Source organism: Chiloscyllium punctatum, chromosome 34, assembly GCF_047496795.1.
Source record: "Chiloscyllium punctatum isolate Juve2018m chromosome 34, sChiPun1.3, whole genome shotgun sequence".
Taxonomy (NCBI): Eukaryota; Metazoa; Chordata; class Chondrichthyes; order Orectolobiformes; family Hemiscylliidae; genus Chiloscyllium; species Chiloscyllium punctatum.
Window position 1 is genome coordinate 36,651,740 of NC_092772.1, and position 27,194 is coordinate 36,678,933.

Genomic DNA, 27,194 nt, shown 5'->3' on the forward strand with positions numbered 1-27,194 from the left:
CTCTGATGAATCCATCCATCACTGCATGACATTTTCATGGTTGAACTCCCAAATTAGAATCAACACATTGATTGCCATAAAGCAAAATGTAAATTGTACTGGCAGTAATGCATATATGAAAGAAACATGATGGATGAATATATATGTGCATATGCACACTCTCACACACACACACACACACACACACACACACACACACACACTCATCTGCAATTGCAGATCACAGGATATGTGTTTGATGCTCAAAATTCTACGTAACTGTTTAAAATTTATCAATCTTTTTTATTTACAAGTAAGTAATGACCAATTTTTTTGGATATAAATTCAAACAAAGTCATGAAAAGAATAACTATCAGGATAAAGCAGAACAATTCAATGGCAAACATCATACGCATTTAACTTTTAATTCCTTTCCCTCCACCAGCGAGGCAATGTGGCAGAAGGATGTCTCATTTGCCAGACAATGCGATAGCTCTCAAAAAGTACTTCAACAATGCATTCGAAACTTGTGATGTCTTTCAACTAGAAAGAAAAGCCCAATAGGAACATAGTAAAATGAACAGAATATAGTTAGCCTTCCAGTGAAAATTTGAGCTATATTTATTCTTACTTTAGTGGAATAACATTAATGGAATTGAACCCCCTCTTACACCATGGACAATTGATTCAATGGATTAAAAAGATAACAAATAATCGACCATCGTTTTAATGGTTTAAACAAGAATATGTGTCCATCTTAGACGTCATGCATAACGTGTTGAAAAGATGAAATTTAAAAAAGGAAAAAAAAACTCTCCAGATTTTACCTCCTGAATAAAAAACAGAGTCTGTGACACAGAAATTGATACTTGTCTAAAATTCGTTCTGAAACAGAGCATCAACACTCCACCCATTGTTAGAAGAATTCCAACCCTTTATGAATGAACACCACTTTCACCAGCTTCAGGCACCAAATTGTTTGAAACTTCTTCCCTTGTTTGTTCTTTTATTTTATGCATGGGCATGTCAAAGTATAACACTGACATTTGCTATTCTAGTTATGATTTATTTAATCCTACCTTAAGTTGCTGCGCCTGCCATTATTTAATCAATAACTACTGATAGCAACGTCTTATTTCAATACACATTTTATGTGTCTTATTGGCACCCGTTCAGGCCTCAATTTCCAGTAACATTTCAAATGCTGTATCAGAAAAAACTGTAATCCGCCAGTCAGGACAAAAAAAGATAATATAATAAAGTTGTTGCAGCTTCTGCAAACGCAATAGACGTATTGCAGAGATATGTTCCTTTGTGTTATGTGTTGCGGAGTTCCAAAATCATTTATTTTCCAGTTCCATATACATTTTCAATTTTCTTCTTTACTTCAGTTTTATCAAATTTCATCGGTGCCCAAATATTTACAAACTGGTTGTATGATACTGTTCACTTTACTGCAAGATAATAATTTTCTCAAAAGCTCAAAATACTGGAGCGAAATCCAAGGCTAATTGTCCACATTTGAACACGAGTGCAATCGCACTTGCCACTAACAATGTCGACATAAGACTTCACTGTCTGTCATTATTAAATAAATGGTGAATTCAGGAAATTAGTTGAGATGTTAGAGATAATGCTGACCTTGACGTCTATTTTGAAAGGTTGTTTCTTAAATTTCAATTTAAAATTTCAGTTGTAAACCTGTATAGCATGTTGCCCTGTATTTTCAGATATTTTGCACGAAAATATTGGTCCAATCAATCCAATATGTTTCTCAAGGACCTTGTCTTCTCACCTTTCAGTATTTATTTCTCTATACCATTTGAATGATCACTGATTTGTGCTTTTCTTTGAGTATAAGCATAGAACGTCAACTGAAGGCAGTAACAGTATATTGCTATGACTTGAAAGATTCTTTAATGAGTAGACTTAATTTGGCCAAATCTGGCCATATGTACCGGACACTTTCTGATATTTGTATTTACTGCCATCAATGTTAACTAATATTTAGTAAGTTGTAGTGCATGCAAATGCTGAGCCACTTTTAGTTGTGCAAATATTGTAACATTTGGAAAAGTTGAGTGAAACAGGATCCACTCTCATGTTTCTCCAAAACATCTGATGAAATATGAAACAGCAAAAAGAAAGATATATTTCTGGCACAAAAAAAAAATCTATTTGCATTTACGTGGCACAATGTCTCATGAGATTTGTCTGATATCTAGCATTTCTGATGACAGACCTCCACATCAACATTCATAATCTTCTCTAAGACCTATGTCCAATGACATTTCCCTCGGGCAATTTAATGATAAAATCAATTTGTTCAATTTTCTCAAAATTTTGATGTTAACTTGACTCTTATACCACACCTTTCGTGGAATGTCAATTAACTCAATTAACTGTCACATCATTTTCACTTTCATACTCGATGCGTTTTTGGGAAGAATTTCCCAATCTGACTCTTCGCTGTGGAATTCTTTTTTAACTTTCTCTGTCTGATTGCAAATCTATGCCACCATAAGATATAGTTTCAGAATTTAGCTATTTTACCCATTCTGGCTGATCTACCATGTTTGAAATGTTTCTCAATTCCATTCCCCTTTTTCTCTTTGTCATCTTTGATCATATTATTAAACATGAAACTAATAATCTCTGCCTGACATTATCTAAACGAATTAATCTCCGCAGCCATTTCCGGAGAGGAGTTTCAGTGATTCGTCAACTTCTGGTTGAGGATACGCCTCCTTTACTCCGTTCTTCAGACTCGTACCTGCACTCTTCGTTCTATGTTCCTGAGTCCTTATCTCTACTTCAGTTGGAAAGGTTTTCTCGATCTCGGCCTCCCAATGTTGTGTAATATTCAATGACATCCTATTGTCACTGTTCTAAATTCATTGGAGTACAGACCCATTGTCTCCAACTGTTTGTCACATGACAAGCATTTGCTGTCGTCGTCTTAGGTCTATTTCTGGCCTGAAACTTCCAGGAATGGATAATTCTTCGTTCGATCTATTTCCTAGGACTTCTCACAGCTTTCTAAACATTTTAGCAACAGAGCCTTATCCCATCTCACCAGTAAAATCTGCAATTTTAAAATCTCCCTGATAAGATGAATGGTGACATTGTATTTGTCGTTCACTCCGAGTTGACCATGCAAACAAATATCGAAAATTAATCCAGTTCCATTTGGCTGCAGGTTGACAAAATCCATTTAAGCCTCTGAAACTCACTTACGCATTCAGATTCCTTTAAAAGGATGTTACTGTACCAGTCTCCCCACATGTTCTGGCAGCTCATTCAACTTTTTCCCTGTTACTTTAAACATATTCTGTCTGGCTTTGGATTCCCCCTACACTGCAAAAATGAATTCGGCTATTCACCATATCCATGGCCTTGATCATGTATAAATCTCAATACCTGCATTGCTCAGCCTCTGATGCTTCCAGTTAAAAAAATGTAATAACAACAGGTTCTTTAGTCTAAGGCAATACCTCAGACTCTCCAACAATGACGTGATCCTTTAATTCTTATCCGCACTCGTTCAAGTGCAATAATATATATATTTAGCAGCGAGATCAGAATTGAATGCAGTATTCCAATAGTGCCCTGAACGATTTCCGTTACCTCTGCAATTTGACATCCCAACTCCTTTACTCAGTGTACTGGCTCATAAAGGCAAGTGTACCAAACGGCTTCTTCACTTCCGGTCTACTTGCCAAACGACGTTACGAACCTGAACCCCAACATCTCCTTGCTCACAAGACCTCGCGATAGACTACCATTAAGTAAATTACACCTTCGCCTTACCAAAATGCAACATCTTATATTTATGTCAATTAACATACATCGGCCTATATGAGCTCGGTCCCGTTATACTATGAGATATCTTTCTTCACTGACCACAAACCTCACCAAATTTAATGTCATCTGCACACTTGCGAACCACTCCTCTCATATTCATATCTAAATCATTTATACAAATGACAAAAAAAAAGGTGTGGAACCACCATATATCTTTGCAACACACAGATGTTCAATAGTCTCCACTTCGAAAACAACCCTCCACCACCATCCTCTGTCTCCTATCTTCAGGCCAATTATCAATCCAAATAGTTAGTTCTGTCCATCCTCCTTTTGTTCTAATCTTGGTAAAATGTCTACCATGAGGAAATTTGTCAAATGCCATTAAAGAATTGAAATACAGCACGTCCACTGCTCTGCCATCCATCAGTCTTCTTTGCCGAAATTCAAAAAACTCAGTTGGTGTTAAGACATGATTTAGCACAGACAAAATGATGTTGACTATCCACAATCAGTTTTAATCTTCTGAAATAAATATAATTCCTGGCCTTCAGAATTTCATCCAACAACATACCTTCCATTGACTTTGGATAATCCTTACATAATGCTCTAGTTTTTCCCTACATTTTTTAAAAAATATGACAGAACAGCAATGATCCTCCAGTGTTCCAACACCTTACCTGTGGCTATTGGTCTACAAATATTTCATCAAATGGCTCAACAAACACTTTTCTAACTTTCCACAACTACCTGCAATACATCTTACCAATACCTGGTATTTTTTGCACACCATCCGGTAACCACAGTAACTCCTCAACAACTTCAAAATCACCAAATTCAACGAGGAAGAAATTATGTTTTCGTTTGATGTTGAATCATTGTTTACTCACATTGCCTTATCACGAGATAAGGAAGTACTTTCCGCACTGCAGGACGAAACAGAAACGCTGACCCCAACAACACCATTAGCAGGTACAATAAGCTCAAAATACTAAACTTAAACCTCACCACTCCGTTCCTCTTTAACGACGATATATACCAGCAAATCAATGGCACATCCATGTTATCAGCCATCTCAGGATTCATAGCGGAACCAGTCATGCAAAGTATGGAAGGGATGGAAAGCTTTGGATCTGCTAGCTGGACGATGCATTTGTCATCATTAAACACACAATGATCGAGGAAACACAATATCTCATAAAGAGTGTAATCACTATTATTAATTTCACCAAAGAGGAGCATAACAATCAATTCCCTTTCAGGATATCATCGCGCAACTGGTGCTCACCTGTGAATTCTTTTAAAAAGTATATAGGAAGACAACTCATAGGATGAAATTCTTTATTAAAACAACAATCACCCCAAAATCCAGAAACAGAACAGTGTCACGACATTACTTAAATCTGCTATTACGTATTGCATAACACCAGAACGATTAAAAAAAGAGGAAGAACACGTGCAGACAATGGACACTTGAGCAGCATCGTCCACCGAAGCGTATCGGACACTGTAAGTCATAATACACTTATCACCATATCCTATTTTAAGAACATGCCATAAATGACACCAATATCTCTTCGACCACGATGAATCATGGTAACACACCAACCAATAGTATCCTTTGACAACTACTCATCAGGATGAAAGACCACAAATCTACAACATGAAGGAAAAAATGCAATATATAAAATCCCATGGAACCACAGCCATAAACACTAAATTAGACAGAATAAAATGCTACGAGCAATCGAGGTACATGAACAGGAAATAGCAGCAAAACGGCACGAGCAATGGTCCCTCAACCTAATACATGCAGACAAGGAGGACCATTCATTTACTGGGACAAATTAACCAACCTAAGACAAGTCAACCAGAGATATGCATGGTAATTCCTAGAGGCCTGCTCTTCAACCAGAAGTACCATCAAAAATCATGTAGAATTTCTTATCATATACAAGCTATTGTAGACGATATCCAGAAATTTCGCTACCCACCATAACGGAACAGGTAAAGCGAAGTGAAACAATAACGCCCCATGGAAGTTGCACTGATGGTTTGTCGCATCTCTTTGGATTCCGTTTAACCTTATTTACCAAAGTTATCTCAAGTTCTTAATCCCCTCCTGATTTCCCTCTGGAGTATACTCCTATTGTCTTTGTACTACTCAAGGGATTTACTTAATGTCAATTGTCTATACCTGTTGATTGCCCCCTTCTTATTGTTGATCACAACCTTAATTTCTCTAGTCATCCAGCATTCTTTACAACGACCAGCTTTCACGCAAACAGAACATACTGCCACTTGACTAATGTTACTGTATTTTGAAGTGCTCCTAATTTTCAAATGTACTGTTCCCTAAGAATTGAGTAAAATGCCAAATATCTTCGTAAAAATAATATTTCAATGCTGAGCTATGTCCCTTTTCTTCCAGAGCAATTATTATGCATGACTTTAATTGCGTGTTAAAAATCACACAACACCAGGTTATAGACCAACTGGTTAGTTTGGAAGCATGAGCTTTCGGAGCGCTGTTTCTTTATCAGATGATTTTGTAGAATAAAATTGTAAGATAAAGACATTATAGCAAAAGTTTATAGTGTGATGTAATTGAAATTATATATAAAAAAGACACTTTTTTTCTTTTATATGTAAATCGCAAAAACTATTTTTATAAAGTTGCATTCTCAATTTCACTTTAATAACTGGTGTCATGTCAGCCCAATAAGGCATTGAAAGTGTTTCTGGACTGTGAGGCTGTCTGTTCCATAATGAACAGACTGATTCTAATCTTAAAAAAGACGCACAGAAACTTGTGATTTAATTTCGTGATTTCCATCGTTTCTTGAAAACAACAACGATTTCCTTTTTTTTCATGTCATATTTTATGTTTGAACAAAAACAGAGTCCGGTAAGTAAGTGAAGTTGGTGTCTTTGTTTCATAAAGTTGTCAATAAGTTTTTTTTAACTCTTATTATCTGTTGTGAAAGCATTGAGTCTCAAGCTATAAACTGCAAGATGTAAAATCCAGTTCAGATTCGGTAAAATTCGTAACTCAAAACAAATGAGTTGAACCATTCATATCATCGCAGCAGTGACTATACTATGAAGATTTAATGTACTTGTGGTCATAAGTGTAAATGCTCCAAGTTACTGACAAATAGGATTGTTAACTTGCTCGCTCAGCTTGTCCAGACTTTTCAACACCATTCTAGGTAACAACATCATTGCGCAACATCGGTGAAGTATTGGTGTTCTGTTCTGATTGCTATTTATGTCTCTGGGTCTGCTGGGGTTGGTGGTGTCATTTCCAGTTTTCTTGCTGGTTCTGTCTCTTAGAGGATAGTATACGGGTTCCAAATTTACATCTTTGTTAATGGAAGTCAGGCTCGAGTGCTTGGCCTCCAGGAATTCCCGTGTATACCTCAGCTTGGTGTGTCCTAAAATGGATACGTTGTAACAGTCTAATTGGTGACATTTTTTGTGCGTGTGTATGGATTGAAGTGAGAGCTAGTCATGTCTCTTTGAATCTAGTTGGTGTTCGTGTTCCCTGGTGGCTAATTTCATTCCTGTTTGCCCAAGGTAGAGCATTTAGTAATCTTTACATGTTAATTTGTTGTAACATTGGTTCTGTTGGTCGTGTGGTTGAGATCCTTTGAACTTATCAGTAGTTCTCATTGTGTTATATTTGATTTGTGGACTATAATGATACACAGGCATTGGAGTAGTCTGTGATAACGTCTGATATGTCTTCTATACTGTGTCTGCCGTTTCTTGACTTCCTATTGACGACTGTCATGTAGATAATGGCGGAATACACCTTTTAGCAACCCGTTGCTTCTGAAGACGTTGTGTAGGTGATTTTTTTTTTGTCTGCTTTGTTCATCACGGGGTGATGCAATGTGTCATGGCTCGCAAGAACAATGTTCTGATGCAGTTTCGATTTTGAGTATTGTAGTTGAATACTTGGCCTGTTTAGGTGTCCTTCCTGTATACGTTGGTCTGGAGCTCCCCGTTCGACCATTTGGACCAGAAAGGGCATTAGTTTGTTGTTCTCTTCTTCCTTGGTGAAGTTTATGCCGATTAGGATGTTGTTTATGTGATGGGTTTCGTTTAGCTCTGAACACTTGTTAATAGCAAAGGTGTCTTCCAAAACGATGTGACAATTACAGTTCAATAAGCACTCTTCACTTATTTGGTACTTTGTTTTTCAATATCTACTTTACAATCAATGTAAGTGTCATCATGTGGGCATGATTAAAAAAAGGAAAAAAAGAAGAAGTTTCCTTTCGTGAACAAGAGTCAATGTATATACTGAGTCGAAAATGTTGTCGCTGGAAAAAAATACTTTGTCATATTCTATCACAACAACCAGAAATTATAATAAGTTCTGGTGATATTTGCGTTCATAATAAAACATGAACTTGCTCTTTCAACAGTGTCCATAAATTATTTGTGCGTGAAATGTGCCACAAATATGCTATAGTAGACAATCGGAATAATGCTAGTTTTTGACTTAGTGCCAGTTGAAACCACGACTCCCAAAGAACCTTTAGTGCAGCCAGAAAAGGTTTAAAATGCCTTGTTGCTTGCATTCTTGACTTTCTCATATTTAAACTAAATTGGTATCAGGCTGCAAATTATGTGGTCTGGCGAGTTCGTGCAGAGCACATCTTGCATGATGATTAACATTGGTCCCATTATATTCCTCACTGCAGTATTGACAAATGTATGGAGTATATTTCGGTGGTGTAACAATGCATGCACACTCCAAAATTCTAAATCACGTGATTTGGGAATCAAAATTTATCCATAATCCCAGTATGCAAAAACTCCACGTGGAATGAAGTTTAATCTGTTAAAAGTTACATCCAAACTTGACTATTAGAAATAAAAGAAGAAAATAAAAGTAGGAGATTACAGAGTTCCTCACGCCGTCATTGCTTGGTTACCATTGAACTGTAAAAATGACCTCTGTTATTTCTTTCTTTCCAATGTCTGACTTTTTTTGCACTAAATTCTGCATCTTTTATTTCACTCTTTGGACGTTCTCCAAACATCACTGTGTGTTTTCAGCAATGCCTTGTATTGTTGCAGCAAGATTAGTAAAGGCATATTTTTAGACTTATCCTTTGGGTTAAATATTACAATTTTTTTCCGCATTGCGAGTGACAATTTGTATATGCATACAAGGATCTGCCCGCTTCATTTGCAAGAACAAAAAAGGCTCACTTTCTGAAATTAAGTATGCACCATCATTCAAGTATCAAAGTTTTCTTTTCTTCCAGTGAAATGTACATGGTTTAGTTTCTGTAAAATGTTTTCTCTCTTTAAACATATGGTGCGCATTAAATTATGCTTAATCAGCCTGACAATTACATGATTTTTCAAAGCCCGCACATTCTCTCACCCGTTATACGCTCCATCCTTTCTTTTCAATGGCAGATGTTACAGAATCATTGAGTCAAACAGATCCTTTGATCCATTCTGACCATGGAGCTCACATTTTCCAACTGGTCCCATTTACTTGCGTTTGGCTCGTGCCACACTATGCATTTCCACTTCAAATATCTTCTCAAACGTCTTTTAAATAAGATAACAGCACCTGCAACTATTGTAGGAGTTCATCCTATACACGAACCACTCTCTATGTGAGAACTGCCAACAAGATCGGTTTCAAATCTTCCACCTCTCATTTTAAAACGATACACTTCAATTTTGAGCTCCCTTCGCCAAGGAAAAGAAAAGACCTTTTCTATTCATATCATATAAGGCACATGCGTTTATGAACCCCTATATAGTTACAATAAAAATTGCATTTTTGTCTGACAGATTTATGGGATATGTTCCTAATATTAGAATTTCTGTTTTAGTTCTAAATTAAAATCGATTATATTCAACATATTCACTTTCGAACCCAATGTTAAACCTTCAGTTTCGGTGAACATACAAACTTTCTGCTCCATTGTTTTATTTTTCTTTAATTAGAGTTAGTGCCAAATATCTTATTATGTTCATTCCCTCTCACATAACATTTCTGACTACTTTTCAGTTTAGTTCATGCTACTCGTGTCATTTCACAATTATACATGATACCAATCTGTTTTTCAACGATACTGCACAACATTGCTAATGTTATTAATTCAACTATCACTTTATTGCTGCTGTACTTTCCTTGCCTGCATACGTTAACAAACATTCACGTCGATGACGGGTGTTTCAGTCACATCTGTTTAGTCATATTTCAATTTCTTCAGCTTTGCTATTATGTCACCCGTTTCCTCAAAATTTGCTCAATGACTTGAGAGCCATGAATATTTGAAATATTGTTAGCTTTTACTCAAATTGATACAAATGTTAACGTTTACATATAACCAATTATTTACATTTTCTTCGTATCCTAACATGAAAATGCATGTTAAGGGATTACCTTTAGGCAAATTGCCCGACCAACTTCCTTATTAACAATGTAACATTTCGTGTTGTCGAATTGCAACCTTCAAAGTTTGCTTTATTCTTGAATTGATTTTCATTTCAAAAATTTCTGACTTGCAAGCAGTCCTTGAAGGTAATTGTTGATATTTTCATTTGTTACATGTACATACATTTCTTCTTGCTTTTAATAAAAATGACACGCCCGTACAGCGATTGTTTCAAAAGTTCCACTTCTAATTTTGTCATGATTCTACCACAAAGGCAATCCAGGAACTGCATTAAACAACTTTCCTGGGTAAAGTGATATTTTTGTAAAGATGAAGATGCAAGCACACATATAATTGTTTTATTAATTTTGAGACAAGTCTTCATATGGAGTTTTGTTTTAGCATTCATATAAATCCTGTCAGCTATTTGGCAGAAAAGTCCAGAAAGTCATTTATTTCGTTTCGTGTATATTTCTTTTTGTTTCTCATCTGAATTCACACATGTAACTTCCAGCTACAAGCACGATCTCGCTACTTCACTGAAAAAAGTATTTTTATTATTTTCATCGTGAATTCTGCAATAACGTTCCATAATGTCCGAGTCACTATTGGCCAGCAGCTCCGTTCTGTTATTTACGTAAATTTTCTCTTATTTTGCAGCACGAATCAATTATTTTGATTCAAATACAGTTTGCTCTCTGCAAGAAAAAATATAATTCCACTATCTGTTGATTTTACTCAGCATTCTTACCAAAATTCTCTCATTTCTTGTTATTTGTGAAATTTCTGCTTTTTATGTTATGAAAGTGAAATTTCCCAGCATTACTCTTCTGCAAAATATGTTTGTATTTTATCTTCCACCTTCCAAATTTCTTTTTTTTTCAAATTAATTCGATACACTTCTGTGATTCTGTGCGAATCCCTAATTCAAGTATGAGTTACTTATGTCCACAGCACACTAATACAGCATGAGAAAGGGGCGACTTCTGAAATATGCAACAATTTTCATTCATTCAATACCTGAAAAGTTTCCGTAAGTGCTATCCATTCGGCAGGCATAAGAAAACATTTTAGATCTGACCTGCTCTTTAAAAGAAAGTCAGCATGAGGCAGCTGAAAAATGTTGGACAATGGACAAGAAACATACAAAGAGGATCTCCAACATAAATGACAACCATTTTTATTTCCATCAAGCATACTTTCAACCAATGGACACATTTCTCGTCGTGCACATTTGATATGGTTTTCCCAAAATAACATTTTTTTCGCATCAGACAAACTTAGCCTGGATATTAAAATCAAATTATGTCATCTCAGCTCTGTAATTTAACATGTTTTCTTCATGCTGAAATCAAGGCTACAAAACGAAGAGCACAGTGGTACCAGCGTAACTCATTTGCTGCATCAGTGATTGGATTATTGCTAAACTTGTCATACATGACATCACTGTTGATGAAGACTTCTGTACTTCGAAGGTGGTTGCCAATAACCTGATCATGGGCACATGCTTAGTTTGTATTCAGAATAACTTTTCTACATAAAACTCTCCCATAAAAAATTCAGTGCTTCTGTTGGTTTCCTATGTCATAACTGTCGTGGAACAAATTGAGTCGAGGCAAAACAACGACTAAAATCCACATCTTGTGTAAGATAGCTGAAATATTTTCATGTCTATTCATTTTCTCGTGCTCAGCGGAATGCACGTTTTCTTCACAAGTTTTCGAGAAAAGTTTGAGAAATGTTCTATCACATAGTGATAATTAATTTTAATTCGTCACTCAGGGATAAGCAGATTTTGTATTGAACTGAAATTTGCATTAACTATCTTTATTTCTTGTGACTGTTACTCGATTGCAAAAGTACAGGAACATCGTGAACATTATTTTAATAATCGCTGCCTGTAAATGGCGCCATGTTAGGTACTAGTACCTACGTGCAGATACCTCATGTGAAAAAAAAACATTTATACCAGAGGAAAATAACAGCATCAATTGCAATGTCCAAGAATGAGTTAAGAATGAAGTACTTAACATCGCAAAAAAATGATTACATTACTCTCCGGTGTAGAATTCCAAACTGCAGCATCTAAACATGCGGCGCAAGGCCCAAGTCTGACATATGTCCTGCATCACTCCAGACTCCAGACCAATCCACAATGACACTTAACAGCAATAAGATGACTGACGTTGTATTGGGATTCGCTTCACCTCAAGTCACTCCAAAACCCAAGGGTTCCCCACGAGCCAAACGGAAATATATAATTCTGCTGTCATTCGGAACTCAGCCTGGCAGACAATCCTACTGCTACCATCGCTCCGGGATTTACTCCATGAGTCAGCCTGAATTGGCTGTGCTGCCCCTGTGTGACATGGCCCACTGGATCAGCTCCAGACCAATCTCTGATCGTAACTCATGTCCTTTGAAACCTTTCTTCAGGTGGAGTGATTGAAAGTATGGGAGAGGAATTGAATAATACATGCTGCAAAGAGTAGAAAGTAAAGGAAGAAAAAGAAAACAACTGGCCAGCAAGGTAGCTCTGACAGGAGTGTCTTACTCAGCTGCTTTCTTATCGAAATTCGAATTTCAGAAGGCTTAATTGTACAATGTAATTGGAGTATGTTTGTACTTCTTTGGACTGATGTACGACCAAAATTAAATGCATTGTATGATCATTACGAGAACAACAACCAAAACTGTCTTTGAAACATAATATAGTTATTTACAATATTCACATGAGCAATTATTGCACTGAGTGATTGTGGCGATGGATGGACTGAGTGTGTGATGAGGACGTAGAGAGGAGAAGGACGAGAAGGAAGGAGTGAGTGAGAGTGGGCAGGAGGGAAGGGAGGAGAGAGGGACAGGGGAGATCAGAGTGGAAAGAATGAAGGGGGGCATGGTAGTTCAGTGGTGATCCCAGTTCGATTCCAAACTTAGGGGAATACCTTTGTGGAGTGTGCAAAATCTCCGCGTGTTTGAATGTTTTTCTGTCAGATGCCCTAGTTCCGTCCCATCATCCAATGATGTGCAAGTTAAATGGTTCTACCACGTTAAACTACTCTCTGGGGATGTGGAGAATTTAGGACCATTCAGGACCACCATTTTGGCGCGAGCAATTTAACGCAGCCTGTTTGGCGCAGCCTATTTTGCCGCAGACCCATTTAGGCACAGAACTATTTTGACACATATATACGGTAGTCATCAATGAAAATCAACATAATAGTAGAATTATTAAATGGGTAGTGTCCAGTAGTTTGTAGTTATTATTAAAATAACTGGTCATCAATTAAAAAAACAACTGTAGAGGGAATTTTACAAGTGATTAACGAGTACCTCGAAAATTTGTCAGAAGCATGCAAAGGAAAGATGCTTAACAACAGAGCGCTGAAAAAAATGTTCATAAGACAAGGAAAGAAATTGCTGCTTACCGAGTAAATCCAAGAAATTTAGAAGAACTTGATATTCGAGTAAGCTTTAAAACGTATTATGTCACTGAATCTAATGAAGATTTTTTTTTACGAGCCGACAGTGATGAAACCATCTGCAGAATTCTTATATTTGGAAGAAAAAAGAATGCCAAGTTTTTGAAACAATCAAAAAAGTTATATGTTGATGGAACATTCAAAATTTCCCAACCTCTACTTTCACAAGTTTATGTTATTTCAGGGGAAATACATAAGGGTGTGTTCCTAAAGTTGTATGCTATACTCCCAAATAATTTACGAACAACATATGATAAATTATTTGAAATTGTTCTGGAAATACAGAATGAATGCTGCCCTGACATTATCAACTGTGACTTTGAATTTGTACATCTCGTAGCAGGGCACAATATTCCGTTAAATTTAATTAAATTCAGGGAATTAAATTTTTTTTATATTTTTAGAAATTTTGAGGAACCATGAGGAGTGGACTAATCACAAACTAAACGCAGTTGATACATAACTAACTACAAACTACTGGAAACTACCCATTAAATAATTCTATTATTAAGTTGTTATTCTTTTCATGACTACCGTATATCTGTGCCAAAATAGTTCTGTGCCTAAATGGGTCTGCAGCAATATAGGCTGCGCCAAACAGAGCAGCCAAATCGCTTGCACCAAAATGGCTGTGCCGAATGATCCCACTCCGGGATTTGTAGGTTAGGTGGTGTAGCCATGGAAAATGCAGTGGTACATAGGTGAGGTGGATGGGGGAAGATGGAATGGTCTTTCAAGAGTTGGCATGCACTCAAGTAGCCTGTTGAGATTATACGAATAAAGCAGTGTAAATGAAACCTTCAATTTCCATAAAAAAGATGTATTCCTTGCAGCCCCAAGATCTTTCTATCATTCTTAATCATTTAATTAATAATTGCCTTTTATTATCTCAAAACCTTAATTGGATTTACTTTCCTGAACTTTTTCTAATTAAAATAAACGTTCATTAATCCACTGAACTGCATCTGTGACAACTGGTCGACAATTTTTTATGTGACAACTGAAGTCATTCAGTACTTTTTTTCCTGCATGGCTTACATTTGCAAAATGTTTCTTGGATTTTTATTACTAATTTCTGGCAACCTGTTGTCTCTTAAAATGCTCTGACTTATTTCTCAAGGTTAGTCCCTGCAATATTGAGCTGCTGATCTGTCATCTGGAATTATGAACCTAATTTGCATGTGTTGCCACCATCGTGATGTTTGGAAATGAACTCTCGAATTGCAACATTTTAACATTGAAGCAACGTAAACACAACAAGAGAGTGTATGCTTATAATATCCTATCAAAGACAAATCAAAAATTGGTAAAACCTGTGAACTAGTTTTTCTTAACGTCTATTATGTATTACACTATCGTTGATGGCACTTGACGGTAACAATATTTAATTTAAATCTGTATTGTCTAATATTCCATGTTTCTTTTAAAAATGGCGTACAGTGCAAAATCAGGAATTCTTCATAGAAAGCAATAATACCAGACTGCATAAAAATGATTAATAAAGTAGCGTTCCAATGACAAAGCATATAAATTTGCTTGCCATGACTCGTCTACTACTGCATTGGTGTGTTTCTTATGCATTAACTACATTGTAGCAAAGTCAAAAATGTGACAGTACTTTTGAACGTCATCGTCCACAACTTTTCAGGAATTAAATTAGATTACCAACACTATGGAAACGGGTCCTTTGACCTAATAAGCCCATATTGATCCGCCAAAGAGTAACCCATCTGGACCCATATGTACCCCTGACTAATGGACAATTTAGCATGGCTAACTGATCAGACCTGCATACCTTTCAATTGTGGTAGAAAACTGGAGAACCTGAACAAAATGCATGCAGACACGGGGAGAATGTGCAAACTCCACACAGACGATCACCAAAAGCTGGAATTGAAACAGAGTCCCTGGTACAATGCAGCATCAGTGCTAACGACTGTGCCACCATGCCACCCCATTCACAACACTGCCTTATTGGTTTTAGTTAGTTAGTGTTCGAGGAAAAAATGAGAAGTAAATGATTAACATGGCCATGATCTCAATGTATTGTCTGCAGACGAAAGATGTAGAAACTCTACGAATGTTCTGGAGACAAATTTTGAATCACATCACAGGTGACACTGCAATTGAAATACAATGAAAATAGTGCTGGAATACATCTACTAATGACAATGAAACAATTGTAATTTTCTGGATCAATGCATCTAGCATACTAATGTTCTTCAAGGACACCTTTGTTTTTACCTGGTCTGGTCTACAGGTGACTGCAGACGCACGTCAGAGCATTGAACTATCAACTTCCCTTTAAAATGGCCGAGCAAGCCATTCATTCGCACCAATCGTAACGAATTCTCAACAGACAAATGTCTGCGGAAATGTCACTGACTCATCAATCCTGCGACGTCTACTTGCACCCATCGGGGAAACAATTGCCAATAAAGCGAAAGCTTTCTCACACTGCAGTCAGCCAACCATCAAAAACAATAATTTGCCAGGCATCATACCCCACATGCAGTGTACCAGACACTTCGTGGCTGATGTTCTGTCCCTAAGAATTGACAGAACCAGCTGAGGTGGTGGATCAGCAGCATAACGTGGTGAAGGAGAAGCCCCAGCAGCCGCAATAAACACTGTGGAGCCAATGATGTTTCATGGCTTCAAGTTTACCGTGGACATGGAAAACCTGCTGATTACCATTTAGCATTAAATATGAGCCGGCACGTTAGCTCAGTGGTCAGCACTGCTGCCTCGCAGTGCCAGGGACCCGGGTTTGATTACAGCCTTGGGCGACTGTGTGGAGTTTGCAAAAACTCCCTGTGTCTGTGTGTATGTGCTCCGGCTGTTCCCGTTTCTTCCCCCCATCCAAAGGTGTACAGATCAGGTGAATTGGCCTTACTAAATTGTCCATAGTGTTAGATGCATTCGTCAGGCGAAAATTTGCGGGATGGGTCTGGGTTGATGGCTCTTTGGAGGGTCTTTCCAGTGACGTGCAGTGTGGAGTTGTTGGCTCACAGGGCCTATTTCCAGACTACAAGTAATCCAATATGTTAGTACTCATCCATGTTGAGGAAGTGCGAAAGTTGGCAATGATGCAAAACGTACTCTGTGTGGGATATGTGAATATTTTCCACTGAAAGAGGTTTAGCAGCTGAAATTCAGACGTATTTAAATGCCATAGCTGCTGTACCCCTCCTACGTAAGCTGGTGAGAAATGCACAAGAGGAAAATACATACTTCCAGTTATCCTTATCAATACCCTAAAAGCAGATCCATCTGTCTATGACAGTATCAGTAAGAATGACCAGTGCATCATCTATGAGGTTACCAAGGCCTACCTTCTAACAAGGCACAAACCAGGACTGTGGCGGAATGTTTCCCAATTGACTGACTCGTTGCCATTCTGACAACACTCAAAATGCTTGAGACCATCCATAACAATGCAGACTACTTGATTTGCTGCACACCACAAACACCCATTCCTTCCAGCACAGGTACACGCTATCAGAAGGATGCACCATCAGCACGAAACACTGTAGAAATTCACCAAAGATCATTTGACAACCCGACCGTTTCAATGAAGAAGGACATTGGTAGCTTATAGATGGGACATCACCACCTCCAAGTCACTCATTATTTGATTCAGAAATATATCAGTCTTCCTTTGCTGTCACTAACTCAAAATCACGGATTTTTGTGCCATGCACTGTACGTACACTACTGACTTCCGAGAACATATTTCATGACCAGCTTCTCAACAGCAGCTAGGTTTAGGAAAAAGAAAGTTTCTCAGCGATCAGCGACGTTCATACTCCAAGCTTGAATAAAATAAAGCGAAAGTAACATGGATGATACAATGAAAGTGTTAAGACTAACTTTCCAACAAATCTGTCCTGCACATTCTCGAATCTAAGGCATTTTCTAAACAGAAGCAGTTTTATTTGTTTTCGAGCCAAGAATTCGTTAATCGAGTCAAATTTTAACACCTGGTATAATTCTTTAAAAACAATGTATGTAGCTTTTTTTAGACAGACTTGGTTACCTTTCCCCTCTGTCATCACTTCTATTAAATGTGCTGAGCCAGTTTATGCTGTTAACCATATTTAAAAATTAAAATCTGAAGTATCTGTCCATGCGCCCTTGGAAATGTTGGAAGATTTTGTGTACAATTGAAGTTGTGTTGTTTTCGTTTAATTTGGAGCAAAGGTTTTGTTTCTTCTGCCTTGTCTGTTGTAATTCTTCACTTTTTCCAAAGTGTGCACGATATGTACAATGGAGAGACTATTGACATTCATTTCTCACACTGATGCCATCAAATTGTCATTTGTCACAAGGCGAATTGACACATTTGGTTGTTATGTTTATTACAAGACTGTTTCGGCTGAGGAACTTGCAAAACAATATAAGTGGTGACTTCCATGAACTAAGCAGTTCTGACAACTTGATAAGCATAAAGTGATGAATGAAAATGGAGACTTCATTTGCTGTGGTTAGCAGGCTGCCTCACAGCGCCAGGGACTCGGATTCTATTCCAGGCTCGGTTGACTGTCAATGTGGAGTCTGCAAATTTTCCCCGTTTTTGCATGGGTTTCCTTCGGGTGCTCCAGTTTCCTCCCACAATCTAAAAATGTTCAGGGTTAGGTGAATTGGCCATAGCGAAATTACCCGTAGGTTTAGATGCATGAGTCAGAGGGAAATGGGTCTGTGTGGTTTCCCCTTCAGAGGTTCGGTGTGGATATTTTGGGCCAAAGGGCCTATTTCCACACATTAGTGAATATAATATAATTTGCGAGGTCCTATGCAATTCGCTTATGTAAGTGATAAGTAAGAAAATTTTAATGAAATTCAAATACGAATTGATATCCAGCAGGTGGATGTTCAGTACATATTCACCGTTTTTCCTTGGAATCTATTGAGATTGGATAGCATTTGAATGTTCAACTTTCTGGTGAATTTTATTCATGAAAGCCGATTAAAGTGTCAAAACGACTCAAACACAGAGAACCATGGAATCTCACTGCTATATTAGGAAGGAATCAACAATGTCAAATTCTACTTCAAATAGTATTTCGACCAGAATGCATGGGGTCCAATTTCCCAATGGACAATAACTTGCGAGATAATCGTAGCCTTGACGTTTAGTCATGAGTCAAGCTGCTTTTCACAAATAATTGTGGAGACAATTTTGATCTAAAAATAGTTCAAAATAATCATCTTTAGCAAGTCATTTTCAGCTTTCTGATCGTATGTCGCATGAAGTTCGTAGTGTAGATACAGGTTCAATCTTTCCTTCTGCTTGCATTCATTGGAGAACACCGGAAAGTGCTATGATTGTGTAGCATCGAATTCTACAACAAAACATGACTGCCAGTCCATGTCTGATTTCATGAGCAGAAGGAATAACACAATCACTGATCTCAACTATGTAGGTTTAATGGATGGAAGTGCATGATCTCACTTAATTACTTATCTCTACAATGAACATGCACGCTGAATTTTTAGAGAACCTTATCTTCTTCTCTTTTTTTAAATCAACACAGAACTCAAGAAGTGTCGTAAGTAAAAAGTTGGTGAGAATTTTGATGCGAATTTGTTTGGCATGTTGTGATTCGATCTCTTCGAGTAGATAACAGCTAGCGCAGTTAAGTGTGATTAATGTGGCCATAGAATGCACTTTCATGATTTCTTGAAAGTGGAATCTCATGGAGGTAGCATACCGAAGAAAGGTTTGGCATAATATTTTTAATTGGTTAGAACATCGAATAGAGGAAGTTGCATGTCATGTTGCGACTGTACAGGACTTTGACTCGGCCCCGTTTTGGAATATTGTGTTTAGGTACGGTCTCCTACGCATGTTGTGAATAGATGTTGTGAAACTTGAACGATTTCAGAATAGATTTAAAAGGATTTCGCCAGGATAAGGTGTTTGGCGCCTGGAAAAGATTGAATATGCTCGGCCGCATTTTTTCCACCTGGAGCGTCGGAGGCTGAGGGCTGACCTTATAGAGGTTTATCAAATCATGCGGGGCAGAGATTGGGTCATCATGATCGGCAGTGCTTGTGTTGGGCTGGAGTGTACAAATTTGAAAATCATGCAACACGATGATATAGTTCAACGGGTTTCAGAGCGCTGCTTCTTCGTCAGGTAATTAAATAGACAAAGCGTTTTCTCTGTGGTGGGGATGTCCAGAAGTAGAGGTCATAGGTTTAAGGGTGGGGGCGAAAGGTTTACAAGATGCGGTTTTGCATAAAGAGGATGGTGCATGTATGCAATGAGATGCCAGGACAGATAGTGCAGGCTGGTATACTAACAATATTTAAAAGGCATTTAGATGAGGGCACAGATAGGAATAGAGGGACATGGGCCAAGTGCTTCAGTATATACAGACAAGTTGCATCAAAATGCCGGTTTCCAAGCTGTATATCTCTATGATTCCATGAGTACATTGTTGTTTCTGTGGAGGAGAATATCAGGTGAGATTCAACATCAGACTGCAGCACTCCATATATTTTTTTAAAATGCTGAAGGCGGTAATTTGGCATGTGCAACTTTGTGAATTAATAAAAAAGCATTGCCTTGATAAGAGTCGCACAATTAGCGAACCTATTGTTTTGTGAGTGGATTTGTATAAATTTGAATTAATGTGATAAGCAATAGTTTCAGAAGCTTTTGAAACACGCATCATTCATTCACCATGCAGTTATTGTTTCATGGTGAGATGATAGAAAGAGAAGTTCGCCATGGAGCTGTTGCTTTTGGTCGCCAGCTAAAAACCTGACCTTCAGTTTCAAACTGACTGCTTGCTAAATCTAACTGAACCAAACCAGGAAGCAAAAAAGAAACCTGAACTGGGGGGAGGTGGGAGAACTGGCCACTCCACTTTCATTGTCTCAGTGCTTTAAAAAATCATTTTCACGGATATATTTCCACATATATCGGAACCTCTTCCTTTATAATTCCTCTCTAAAAAGAAGCACGAGCAAAATAACCTTGATAAAGGAGCAGCATCGTCAAATTTGCACTAAAATCACATTATCTTACACTGCTCCTACCATACACCAAAATACATTACATTTACTATGATCATGCAATAATGCATGACTGCATTCTATTTCATTCTACTTACTCCTATCACCAAATGGATCAGTTTCTTAACGAAATTTCCACAATGCGTCGGTATTCTGTTTCCTTGTCCTGCCACATGCACTATTTTCAAATTGTGAGACTGGAAAAAACAAACCCCAGACAAAGATTTTCTTGTCATTAATTATCTCCACAAACGTCAATGTGTTATGACCATTCTTTCTGGTTGTCTCTGGTTCATAACTGTTGAAACGTTGTATTGCCAACAGAAACCTCAATGTATGCTTCTGAACTTTCGAATATTTCTGCTGGTGGATGTTCAATTTCCATGATAAATATCCGAAAGGTTCTTCTATGTTCTTGTAATTTTCCTGGAAGTGTACAATCGCACAGTTTTCCAAATGTGGAATCGGATACGAATCAGACTGGAGAGCTGCTTTGAAATTTGCACTCGTCCAAACATAACTGTTGGGTACAATGTGGTTTTAGCACCATCACTATGGGTGAGCTCCATTCACATTAACTCACTTCAATGATGTCATCTTGGAGAATGCGTTTAATATCCTTTTGAAATACAGTTCAGAGGTTTAAACTTATAAGGGCGTTGATTATACTGATCAAAAATTCTGGTAACCACATCTTGTGTAATTATTTAGTCAGCCAACTTGTTTCCACATACTTGCAAATGCGACAGCAATAACTCTTTCAGGTAATTTGGATTTTCTTTTGGAAGGTAAATCAATACTTTAGTCCAATTTTTGACAACGTCCTCATTGTCCAATTTATATTGAGCAATGCCTAATTTAGAATCCGGTGAACTTCTTTCTTCACACCATGTTTTAACCAGTAACACGGTCTTTGCTTTCCTTCCCTTTGAAAATTCATTTTCCAAGTGTTCACATGACAGACTCTGTGAGATTTCTTTCTATCTGGACAGCCTATTAAATATCGCACCTCTCTAAATCTCCATTCAAATTGTTACGATCCAATTAGCAGTTATGCTAAGATGCTATTTCAGAAAGCGAAATTACCAGTGTTTCATTTGTTGTCTAGTTCCTCCCTCATTGTATCCCGTGAAACATTTAGATGCTACCTCACCAACTCCCTTGCTGTATTTAATCGTTGCCTAAAATTTGATACTTAATCCAATATATCTTCTATGAATTATGGCTGAGCAACTTCTTCTTAATCAATGTTAACGTCCTCTCAATTGGCCCAAACTAATTAAAATAGACTGAATTTGGTGCAACGCCGTTGGAAAAAAAAGTACAAACGGAATTCCTTTGCCCCAATCATCTGGATAGTCTTGACAATGAGCCCCCAAACATGGTCTTCACTGTCTGATGCCGCCTTTCTAGCGCTCGTAGTTATTCTGGATAGTACGGTGGCATATATCTCCTCATCTTTCAACATAAAAGTTTGTGATGACACTGTATCTCTTAATATTGTAAGTTCTTCAGCTGCTGCTCCTGACATGTGCAAGTAAACATATCCTTTCAGGTGCATGGTTTGCGAAGATCTCTCACTTTGTTCTTAGCCAATTTCAGATCAGATAATACATTCTGATTCAGCAGCTCCCACCGCCCCCCCTCCCCCCCCCCCCCCCCGCCACCCCCTAATATGCGTATTAATTTGCTCACTAACAAAATTCTCTGGTTTCGTATGTTTTCTGAAATCTGGTTTCACAAAGCGTTTTGTAACCCACCGTCACTGTGATTTCACGTGGCTTGCTCTATTTCAGTGAAAACGCCTGAGCCTTTTTACTTGCATTTCACCTTCAAAGTCTTCTTTTCCGAATTAACCTGTGTCAATATATCCTTTTGATTTTCACTTGCACCAAACTTTTCCTTGTCCTGTGAGAATTTTTTGCTTCCGCAGTTTCTATTCCTCATGGATGAAATTGGTGGTGAAAGCTAAAATTTGCTTTATGGTAAGAGAAAGATAATCATCAGCTTTTTCTGCTGCTAAATCTGCTGTTATAACACCCTGGTCTTCCACATGACTTCTCACTACCACAGGAAGGGAATTTTTGTACTCCTCCAAAATAATCACCTCGCACAGTGCATCATAGCTTTGCTGTAGTTTTAGTGCCCTTATCCACTTGTTATTTCTAATTTGCTTGATCCTTTCAAACTCAGTGTAGGTTTTTACTAACATCCCTTCTTAGAGTTCTGAAACGTTGTCTATAGGCTTCTGGCGTAACCTCAAATGCACTTATGATGATGTTCTTCACCTCCACCTCCTCCCTAGATGCCTCTTGTTTTATTGATGCAAATACCTAACGGGCTCTACCTACTAGATGTGTTTGGATCATCAAATCCAAGATGGTCACTGCCGACTTCATTTCTTTATCCATCTTTTGAAATGACAAAACAAAGCTTTTGCATCATTCTCATCAAATTAATGTTACGATGGTTTTGCTCATTTTCACTCTCTTCTTGACTAACCTTACCCTCAGCCTTCATCTCCATCCTATTTAGCTGACGTTAATTATTCAAGTGCCAATTTCTGAAATTCAAACACCCTCTAATTCTTTATTTCCTCTCTTTCTTCTCTCTTTCTTTCAGTCTCTTCTTCATTTTGGTCTGTAAAAGAGATTCTTCCCTCTCCTTTTTTTTCTTCAAGGTCCTATGGTCTTTTTTCACTTCCCTCTGCAGTTAAGCATAATTCAAATAGTTTCATTTCTTTTTCTGTTTCTTTTGGTTTTGCCTCAAACGCAAGCTGATTCATTTTCAATTAAATTATAATCATGTTGAAAGATTCAGATACAGTGTTCATCGAATTATTAGAGTGAGTCATTGCTGTAGTTGTCTGTCCTTTCCTTATAGGCAAAGGTAACTCCAAATTCAGCTCCAATGCTAATTTTAGTAGCTTTGCCTTGTTTACCTACTGTTAAAAGCTCAGTCACTTTTTCCACCATCAGAATAAAAGACTTGTACGAACTGAAAGAGCCATTACCATGATAAGTACTGTTTAATTCAAGCGAATTCAACATCTGGGTGAAAAGTTACGAACACCCAGCACACGCTGCCTTTGGGCAACAACTGTAATGCCAAATCGAAACTACAGAACAAATCACAAACGAGCCCGCAGTCCGTTGTGGACCAGACCACACCTCCTCAAAGCATTCTGAAAGATAATTCAGATTCAACTGCTATAGCTCTTTTTTAAACAGGTGTTGCTGGTTATTCCAAGAGTAATACAACTAATCCAATCACGCAGTTTCAAAAAAAAGCAGAATTTATTTAAGGACTACTGAAGGAAACACAAACAAATGACAACTGAATTTAAAATAACATAATCTATCTGAATACAGAAACGACTCTTTCACAACTTAATGATACTGTTCCAATTACGTAAACATCCTGCTGCTATAACAAAATGTTAAAATCATACCAAGGTTCTTACAAGAGAGAGATTTCGCAGAGACAGAGGATCAACATATACCTTTTTCTTTGGGTCCTCAGCAAAAACTTGACCAGCAAGTTTCAAGTTGACTCGTTTCAAAACAAAACCAGAAAAGAAAAGCAGTGAAGTAGGATAACTTCTTCTACAAATGTTTTTCTTTAAACGAACTTAAAAGCCTTTCCATGCAGATAATTCTAGACATATCACAACTACTGCCTCAATGACCCCTTTTAATAAAGCCAAGGGCAAAATAAAGTTGTTGAAGGAGCAGCATTGTCACATTATTCCTTTCCTGGAAGATTAAAAAAAAACGATAAATAATACAGAGCAAATCCAATTTGTCTGCATTTTTATCTCATAGAAAACGTGCTGGATGAAATGAAAGTATTTACGATCATTTCGTCAGACATCCATTAGGCACATTTACAAAATTTACAAATTTGTAAGGAAGGAATGTTTGCGAACTTCTAAAGAACAAAATCAGTTTTGTGAACTACAGTTCTCATTGCAATGGTGAAAACATGAATGCAATTTCGCCATAGCAGCATAGAGATGGTATTTAATCACAAACAGAATGAGAGATGAAGACTGGTGAATTTACATTGAGAGTTATCATACCTTAGAAGAGGTTGTGTTTGAAATGGAGGATTATTCGTATAATCTCAGCAAATACATCAATGTGAAATGCTCGTTTGACATGCCATGTCATCAGAAATGAAACGTCCTACTAACTGAGCTCACTAGAATTTTTATTAGTAACGTATCCATGTGGCGTTATCCATGACATAAGTTGCATTTGATGGACCAATCAAATTTCCATTATGTCTCACGGGAGAAAATATTATTTGTTGCAACTTCTACTGTTACATTTCAAAGTAAATTAATTTTTTACTCCTTCCGTTTTCTCGGATATTTGAACCAGCAGAAGCAAAGTTCACCATTCACGACATTGTCATTACTGTGTATATCAGTTTAGATAACCTATCTCCAGCCCAACAAGTCCAAATCGACACGCCTCAGCGAAACCCACCCAGACCCATTCCCCTACTCTCACTCTGGGTAACTTAGCATAGTAAATTCACCGGATCTTCACATCTGTAGACTGTGGGAGGAAACAGGAGAATCCGGAGTAAAGCAGCGCAAACCCCGAGGCTGGAATCGAACCTAGTCCCCTAGCGCTGGGAGGCAACACTGCTATCCACTGAGCCACCGTACCCCCCCCCAAGAAAATGCTCAATTGACACTCCACATGTTTTACCTCTTCAAATTATTTGAACTTAATACTTTGCAGTCAATTTTCCAGCTTACATTAATTCTGCAATAAATGAGGATGTTGCCAATATAGGCATCTCTTATTTTCAATGAAGAAGTGCATTGTTAAATATTATAAACTGAAGTCTGCATCCAGCAACCAATCTAAGACAAACATGATTTTGTTATGCTATAATCAAGCAACATATACTTATGTACTCATTTGTAAGTAGGTCAAGACTGAGGCTTCGTAAAATAATTGAAAATCAACTTGAAATAAAAATCTTTGTAAAGCTTTCTATCATTAAATGGACAATGAAAATCTGAAATATCCTCAGGAAACATGTGATGTGACTTTAAACAGTGGATTTCTGCAACATTGTGGTGTTTAAATGTATTTGTTCACAAAACATATTTTTTCAGTGACAATCAGTTTTGTGCATTGAAATAGATGGCTCTGACATTTATTCAATTTGCATTCTGATTCCATTGCATAATGTATTCAAACGTCAATTAACCATCTGAAATAATGATTGGAGTCGCAGCAATATCTTCAAAAGCCTATTCAATTTGTCTAATGTCTGAGATTTACTTTTTACAGTTTCAGTCAACAAAGCAGTCCTGGACAAAGGTGAGGAATTTTTCAAAAAAATCTATATAAGAAAAACAAATCCGTTATTCTTCATCCGTGATTTTCATGCTTCTCTTCAAATTTATTCTGACTGTTCATTTAGTTTTCGCCTCCCGCATTAGATGGTAGATCATTAACAGTTCAGGATGCTTTATTTTAGCGGTATTACTGGACAACCAACATCGTTAACTCCATATGCTCGCAATTAATGGTAGGGAGTTTGACTTCCATGTCTTGCAAAACAATTTTCAAATCAGGCCAGCCACTCGAGGGAATTATATGGAAATGTGTAAGCTGAACATACACTGAATATGTGGAAATACTAGCCTTTGAAGTGTTGCTCCTTTCTCAGGTACTTCGTCAAGCAGTATCATAAGACACTGATTTTATAGGACAGGATCATAGTGTCAGATAACGAATATAACATATTTAGCAAACCTCGGTTGGTGATGGGAGCATCATCTTTTACAATGAGTTACATGTTTCGATTGATTAATATGTAAATTCCAGACCTTGTCGTAAATTTTAGACCAAATGTAATGTAAAATTTTATAACAAAATAAAGGTGACACCTCAGCTCAGACAGTGAATAAAAGTTGTGAGGTTAAAGTATGTATGTATAGAAAATTTGAGTCAGACTGGTTCTATTTCCAAAGTAAGAAATGACAAATTGTCACGTGGACTGCCGGCCTGCATTGACGGCCTTCAGCTTAAGCGATGTTTGAGCAAAATAGACTGTAACTGCAAATGTAATTCTGCAAATGCAAATTCACCCCATTGAGATATGTGTGTGCATGTGAGGGAGAGAGACAAAATTTGGACAAAATGGCTTGGATTGGACAAAATGGCATAATTTATCCAAGAAGAGAAGGACAGAAGATAGCTCAACATGGTCTGATTTATTTTACGATAAGCCTGGCAAAATTGCAAAAAAAACAAAATGCAGGCTAAACATGGGTACTTCCGAGGAGAATTTTATTCATGATTATCTAGCATAGTTTTGTTAAATACTAATCAAGGATGTTGGTTTTATTGTCGCCATTGGTAGAATTACGTAACAGTGTGAACTAAGCATTTTCTTGATTTGACTAAATTACTTTGGTGACATGTTTGCAAATTAAAAATTACTATTACTGTTA